This window comes from Rhagoletis pomonella, unplaced genomic scaffold (genome assembly GCF_013731165.1).
Source record: "Rhagoletis pomonella isolate Grant_MI unplaced genomic scaffold, Rhpom_1.0 Rhpom_scaffold_00001, whole genome shotgun sequence".
Lineage (NCBI taxonomy): Eukaryota > Metazoa > Arthropoda > Insecta > Diptera > Tephritidae > Rhagoletis > Rhagoletis pomonella.
Window position 1 is genome coordinate 65,888,872 of NW_023458555.1, and position 8,284 is coordinate 65,897,155.

The following is an 8,284-nucleotide window of genomic DNA, read 5'->3' on the forward strand; positions in this document are numbered from 1 at the left end:
CTCCTTGTGTCATCAACATCTTCTTTATCTCTTCATATTCGTATGTATATGTATACCCTGCATACCAGGATTTCATAGAATTCTGAAAGGTTTCACAATTTTTTTAAGAATATTCTTTAAGAAATGGTACAGTTCTTGTCAACTGCTTCATATGTTTTTCTTTACATTTACATTTCTAAAAGAATCGTTACAGATTTCCGACACTCTTAAAGATTTCGGGAGAATTTGTTTGCAGGGTATATATATACGTATATATGTATGTATACGTGGATAAGTAAATAAAGCAAAACGGACGATAATTTGACACAAGCGTGCTCATAAGAAGAAGCATAGCTTCTATCGCTATCACCTGTAATTGATGCGCCTTGTCAACCACCGCGCCGATTGGAAAAGTGGCAACAGCGGTCAAAATCCCCCTTCCCTTTGCACACTTCTGGGATCAAAATAAAATATTTTTTCCACTTGTTACCGAAATCATGCATCTGCGCCGACAAGTGCGCAAAATCACTTCGCTTTCGTTTCCCCCTTCTTGTCTACGAGTTCTCTTCTTCTTCTTCAATAACTTCGATGGCGATTGAAACGCAAAAAATTCATTTCAACCGCGAAATTATTCTTTATTTTATTTTAGAAATAAATTCATAAAAAATAACCGCCTCGGGTAGGATATGAACCCTGACAACAACTGCAGCAAAGTATCGTTTATCGCCACGCATCAACCAACTATGCCACAGCACTTATTAAAATTCATGCATCTTACTGGCTACATGTACTATCGATTTTGCAAGTACGAATATCCAAAATTTTTTAATTTTCGTTGACATATCTACATTTACGTACCAAAGAATATATGTGCGTAAATGCTTTTTCGCTCGTATGCACAAAGAAAAATGCCATCAGAAAAAAGTAAAAAAAAATGCCATAGAAAATCTTATCAACTTAGCTGAAATAGAAAAATTCATACATGTTTGCAAAAATCAATTTGCAACAATCAGCAAATCGATTTCACGCAAATATATTTTCGGCAAGCAAGCAAATGTACAAAAACCCGCTCCTTTCCCCGTTTCCCCGCTTCTTCTGTACACTTGTCGTTCTGACTTCCATTTTTATTTTAGAGTTTGTTTTGATCCGATACAAGCACGCGCCTGCCTCCGCAAGCATCCCCTCTGCCTAGTGCTTATTATATTTCTGTTCCTCTTTCCTTTTTCGTTCTTATTTTTTCATTTTGCTTTGAACTATAGTAAATTTGCTCGAAGTGTGGTGGCACGGAAAAATTTTTGGTATGGTGGCAGTCGACACTTCTCTGCCGACACCGTCGGTCGAGTGGTGCACTTTGTCGACGAGTGGTATATTTGGCCGACTGCACCCCAAAATTTCTGGCACCAATTAGTTCACACAGAAAATGCGCCCTCTCATTTATAAACGTTCTCTGCTATTGCACTGTTAATAACCAAATTAAGCCGCAGTTGCATTCACACGTGATATAATAGCTAGTGTCGGCAAGCTGTGGGAATGCCCAGGAGATGGCGTTTGTTCAGCTATCGAAATCATTACACCGACGGGGTGGGCAGCTCTGCTGGAACATATTTACCACAGCAGTGGTTGCGGCGTTTTGTTCTGCAACAATAGCCTGCAATGATGACATGTCATATAATGTCGACGAACAAAGATATAAAATTTAAAATGACTAACCTTATTCCCAGCCGATTTGGGAGACCACCCTTGGTCACGACCAGAATGCATTTACCAAGAGGAAAAACCGCAGGGATTGCAGTAGTTCTTGCAATCACCGTTGATGATGCTGTGCTTGTAATTAATAGTCTGAAAATACAAAAATATGCATTAATGAAATCTTATACACATCAAATAAATAAATTTCAATAATTTGTTTACCATTTCACAAACCGAATAACCAAGAAATCGAAACTCACCACGATGCGATACAGAACTAAAAACCAACAGCGCTGCATTTTCTTGGTAAACAACACAAGCGCTCAGAGCAAACTAATCCGCAAAATTATTTTGTGAAAAATAATAGTTGAAAAGAGTTTTTACACATGATTATCACATTAAGTCATAAGTGCAAATTATTGTGATTATTTTTAGTTGCATATAAATGTATTACCTTAGACTTTTTTTAAATGTTTTCTAATATTCATTCTTTTGGGCCGCAAAAGCAACCATGCGCTCAATTTCTTGTGGGGAAATTTGGTCCCCATAAAGGACTTTCACCACGAAACAGCTCCAAAAACAAAAACCTTTTCTACTGGTATACTGTGTTTATTATTTTACATTATTTGGATAAAGAAATTTACGCAAATTCGATATCGATGTGATGCTGATAGAAATCTGGTCCAATTTGTGAACAACTCTGTTTGTTTTGTTTCCTAATTAAGTGAGGAAATTTTAATTGACAGGACCGACAAATAAATATATACACAAACAAATGTTCGGTTATGGTTAAAACAATTCAAGTTTTTGTATTGAATTTTTGGTTTAAAATTTGTTTTTTTCCTTTTCAGTAGGGTTCTTTGCACATTATCTTCTGCGTGAGAATTTATCGGAATAGATACGGATCTGAATAAGCGAATGGAACACGGCTGTTTGTCAAAAGCATACGATTTCGAACTCGCGTAAATGTACATTTGCTAAATGCGATAGCATGAACGCTTTTTGAAATTTTATGTCCGAAAGTGCTAAATGTTGCATTTTAAATGCAGCAAAAGCGCTGCATAAGAGAGTGTTAGTGAAAGTGTGAAAGTATTGAAAATTTAAAGGGGAAAATTGATTGTGTAATGGCCCGGTAAGCGTGAAGTTAAAGAAGTTGGCTCAAGAAAAAAATCTTGGGAACAAATGCACAATACCACCAAATCTCGAATTAAAAAAAAAAAAAATTGGATCGATAGAGACCATTGAGGTGAACATAAAGGTATGCTTATTTTTTTTGGGAAACAACAACTACAACAATTATTGAAGGTCAAAGTTCAAATTAAGCATTTTCTCAAATTAATATTTCTCGAAAACCTCTTCAAGGAATTGGACAATTTTGATAGAGAATTTAATTCTCTTTAATTTGATATACATATTTATACATATACCTTTTTATAGTTTTCACGAAAATGGAATTAATATGGAAAAAAAGTATACAGGGTTTTTGTGTATAAACTTCTTTTTGCGTAGGCGGCCTTCGGCCGCACTTATGGATTATAACCCTCAAAGTAGAATTCTCTTTCTGTGTTGCGAAGAAAAGGCGCTGAACACCTTTTGCAGAGAAACCTTTCGGCGTAGGCGGCCTTCGGCCGCACTTATGGATTATAACCCTCAAAAAGTAGAATTCTCTTTCTGTGTTGCGAAGAAAAGGCGCTGAACACTTTTTGCGCAGAACACCTTTCTGCGTAGGCGGCCTTCGGCCGCACTTAAGGATTATAACCCTCACAAAGTAGAATTCTCTTTCTGTGTTGCGAAGAAAAGGCACTGAAACCCCTTTAATAATTGTTGTAGTTGTTGTTTCCCAAAAAAAAAAAAATACATCGTTACACTCACCTCAATGATCTCTATCGATCCCCATATGAATTTTTTTAATTTAAGAATTGTACGTATTCTGCATTTATGCCAAATCTTGTTCTGAAATGCGTAACAGAAGCAGTGGAACTCAGAGAGATTAGAAATTTTCCATGCTGACGTCAGATGCAGATTATGCTATAACAGCTGTAGTGCTTTCCCCTGATGTAAATTTTAGTTGTTTGAACACTTTGAATAAACGCGAAAACAAGCACTTTGAACAAGATATTTATAATGCGGTAATACGATTAATTTAAGTTGTTACAGATCTTGATGCTGGAAGTTGCAGTGTAGTCCAACCCGATACCAATAATTGCTTCGATGAATATTATGGTATGCTCACGAAAATGCAGTAAAAATTTATTTTGATATCCTCTTCTTTTTCTTAAATTCATGTATGTATATGTGTATGAATTTATGTCTCAGTCCCACAAAAATACGAATGATGAATCCTACCATTCAAGCCAAATTGCGCAACAATTCTTCCAATACTTGAATGATCCTGAAACTGGGGAATAATTTGCCAAAAGTACTCTCTGTTAAAAAGAGCTGCATTGCCAGGTGGAACGGTTTTTTTCGTTCGCTATGGTTGTAAACAACACACGCCTATCATGGCCTATCTGACCTTGCTTTCGAGAAATTAGTTTTACTTAAAGCAAATATTGGGTTTTATACATCAAAATGGTTCTGAGTTATAAATTTTCGTATTTATTTTGATTTGTTGTAATATTCACACAAACTCATGATTGCAATGCTTTCATTAAAGGTTGATTTTGATTAACAGTATTACTCTGACTTAAACGCAATTTTACATGCTTTTCAGAATGTACACATATAGTTTCTATCAATTAAACCTGTACAAAGTATCAGTAAATCAGAACCAATTTTTTTTTGATTACGATTACATTAGTTGTAATCATAATATTTTTAGGATTACAATTAAGTGTTCTTTATCGTAATTTTCATGATTACAATTACTGTAATTGTAATTTTAAAATTTTTAGGATTACAATTACGGTACTCATAATCATCTATTTCATGATTATGATTACAGTAATCTTTAGTACGTTGCGTACCTATTTTGAGGTATTGCGTCCAAGGGGGGTGACCCGATCCAAAAAAAAATTGCACACAAGCCTCTGCACTTTATTTAACATAAAATTTTTTAATTTTCAGTCACTAATTTATTTACAAATTGGGTTTGACATCTGCCCTTTTTGTAAAATTCGGAAATTAGGGTATATTTACCACTCCTATTCTCATTAAATCATCCACTTCACCAATATATTTTTATATTCCCCTTCACTTTACACTTTACTCGATTAGTTATAACCTGGGAACGGATTTTTAGGACCTAAAAACCTATAAAAAAGGCAAAATAATATAACGAAATAGGCTGGAAAAGGCAAAATAAAATAGTGAAAAAGGCAGGAAAAGGCACTAGGTGTTGCAAAAAAGGCAAAAAAAGGCAAAACAAAATAGCGAAAAAGGCAGAAAAAGGCACTAAAAAAAGACAGAAAATACGAAGAACAATCAAAAAATACATTTATTTTAGAAATGTTTATATTACAAGTAAAAAGAGAAAAACTATGAACTAGTTTCATTATATGGAAAATTTGTACTTTGAATCTTTGACTATTTTATCCTTTCGAGTTTCTAACTCATAAAACTTTAATCTGTATAGTTCTAGTAACATTGAACCACAAGATGCATTTTCATTCGATTTTCGCGAAGAAAAGCCTTGAATGTACTAAATGTGTGCTCGACGTAAGTTGATACAAGCGGCGCCCAATTTAAACATGGAACGTTTGAAACGTTCATATTATCAGGAATAAGGACGTTTTCCTCGCCCTTTACAATTTTATCCACACCCCTTATTGTCTCCAAGCCTTCGTTAGCTGAGAAAACGGCCTTGAATTTTTCCAACACCAAATTGGCAAGAGGTCTCTGCGCTTCTATAAGCCGCATGGGCAATGTGTATATTTTTTAATCTTAAAAAAAAAATTGTAAATGCTATAATAATTTTTTTAAAGGTAGAAAAGGCAAAAAAAGGCAAATATCTTAAAAAAGGCAAAAAAAGGCAACATCAAATGTGTATATATGGAATCAGAGAAAGCTAAATCGTGGACATTCTTAATCGAATATGCTCTATCTCGTTAGCAGAAAAAAAGGCAATTTCCATAAAATCCGTTCCCTGGTTATAACCTTCTTTATGACTTTAATATTAACCAATTAATCACAATTCATTAAATAAAAACACCTCAAAATCACACGTCTGACTTTGGTTGCATATGCAAATTAAATGGCGGAGTTCAGCCGTCAAACTCCAAAATATGCAAAAGAATAAGAGACAAAAGAAGATACTATATAACCCAGTAAGCATTAAAAATATAAACCTTTCCAGGGCAATAGTATAAGTGCAGAATACGTTCATTTCTCTGATTGGAAAAATTTATATTGGGATCGATAGGTGTCTTAGTCCTGATTATAGACATAATAGACATCACTGGGGCGGCAGCCCCAGGTTTACCACACAGAAAGGAAATTCTAGTTACCTTATCCTTTTCCAAGGCTACAAGTTGGTGCACACCAAAAGGAGAATTCTATTTGGTAAGGGCTATAAGTGTTCTCTGCGAAAGGTGTTCAGCCTCACTTCTTTCGCCTGATAACGACCTTGGGAAAATTTATTTTATTTAAAAACCCCACAGATTCTGTTAGTTGGGTCCCCTGCAAAATGCTCAATTTGCCTCCGTAAATGCCGTTTTTCGCCCATTTTCAAACGGTTCCGTGATTGACTGTGAGAGGGCCCCGGAAGGGGCGGGGTGCGGCTTTTCGTAAAGTGGGACTGTCCCCTTTCAAATGGCGGCAGGGGTTACGGAGCCACGCCCCTCCCCCTCCACCCCACCCTAAAAACGTAAGGCAAATAACTAAACATTTCCCATCTTGGTCCTTAAATTTTTAAGAATACAATTATTATAATCATAATGGTAAAAAATATGATTACAATTAAAGTAATCGTAATCGTATATGGGTATTTCCATACGTCGCATACCTGACAGTCGTACGTTTCAATGTGATACAAAAAAGGAATACCATTTGTTTTCTTTAACTTTTTTGGGCCATTGTATAGCACATAATAATTTAACCGAAAAATAAAATCAGTCGAACAGCTTGGTCCTAAAATATAAGCATTTAAAGAGAGTGTCGTTACGTGACAAAAAATGGAATTTGATTAGTTCTTTTCTTACAAAATCGCAAAACTCTGCGAATTGTGGATGGCTATTTTCATGAAACTTATTTTAATATGATTTGAAGCCATTCTAGTTGTTTTTAGAGTTTTTTGAATTAGTGCAAATTGTTCAAATTTTCCTTTACAGCCCCAAGTGTGAAACGTGACGTGACGTAGCGTCACGTGACATAAATTTCCATCGTTTTATTTTTGTTAGTATTGCTTTTAGATGAATCTTTAACGCAAATAAAACATGTATTTTGCGTCGAATATACTTTATATTTTGACTTCAGCGCCAATTCAGGGTCAGGGTGTTGGAAATCTATGATTTATTATGTTTCAAATACATACGCCAAATTCGAACCAAATCGGACCATAAATACGGTTTTTCGAAATACCTCGACCTTGGCACCACCTAGGAAGACCATTTTACGCAAACATGATTCTACTTACATAGCCAGTATATATTGAAAAAGTCTATGTTCGTTATGCCTATAGCTGGGCTCGTCGATGCCATTATCGTCGATACCATAGAGACATTCGTCATCGTCGCAAACCCATAGTTTCATCGAGTCTGCTGCCGTGGATGTCTGCTTGGGGCCTTCGCCGTTTCCGACACGACGTACCACATAACGATCGTTCGGTAAACATTTCAATGCCTGGTAGGGTCCCAAAAACTTATGAGTGAACTTCGAACCTGGTGCTTGCTGTGTCCGACGTATGGCAACCATGTCTTCCTCTTTGTAAATCCATGCTTTCTTTCTCTTCTTATTGGCTCAGTTCTCTTCCTGCGTCTGCAGGATCTCCTCGTGGGCATGACGTCGCAGGTCATTTCGCTCCTCATCAAATGAGGTGATGGATTCGCTTTCCAGTAGATCCACTAACTGCTGATCTTCTTTAAATTGTGCGTCAACCCCAAAAAGGAGTCTAAACGGTGTAGCCGCTGTACTTCGGTGCGCCGTTGTATTAAGAAGACGCTGGGCAACTTCGAGATGGCGATGCCATTCGTCGGGTTCCGGGGCAGATAACTTTGTAAGGAGTGGGATTAATGACCGGTTTACCCTCTCTATTTGGCCGTTAGCTCTCGGGATGCCCGTCGTTGTTAACACGTGACTAATGCCCTCATCACGGCAATATTCCGCGAACTCTTTCGAAGTGGAAGCGGTGCCGCGGTCACTAACAATGCGTCTTGGATTGGTAAATGCATATGCTTATTTCCGTAGCCGCGCGATGACCTCCGCCGCTGTTGTTGACCTAGTCGCATATAACCGAACAAATTTTGTGAAAGTGTCGATGACAGCAAAGATGTGGCGATATGATTTTCTTGTCGATGGCAGCGGACCCAAGTGGTCCGCATGGAACGTGTGAAAAGGGTAGCTTCCCTTGTCTCTTGGATGGAGGAATCCTTCCGATTTACCGGCTTTCCGCTCTGCTAAGATGCAAGATAAACAGCTTTGAATTACTTTCTTGATTTTCTGTCGTAGACCTGGCATCCAG

The 8,284-nt window shown here is 36.9% G+C and overlaps 1 long non-coding RNA gene across 1 annotated transcript; it reads right to left on the reverse strand.

Moving 5' to 3' along the window:
* Nucleotides 1–593: 593 nt before the first annotated feature.
* Nucleotides 594–2,224, reverse strand: LOC118747209. Its single transcript, XR_004993928.1, has 3 exons — nt 2,123–2,224; nt 1,891–2,001; nt 594–1,818 (listed from the first exon to the last, which is right to left on the reverse strand). It is a non-coding gene; the product is annotated as an uncharacterized LOC118747209 (long non-coding RNA).
* Between the last annotated feature and the right edge of the window lie 6,060 nt (nt 2,225–8,284).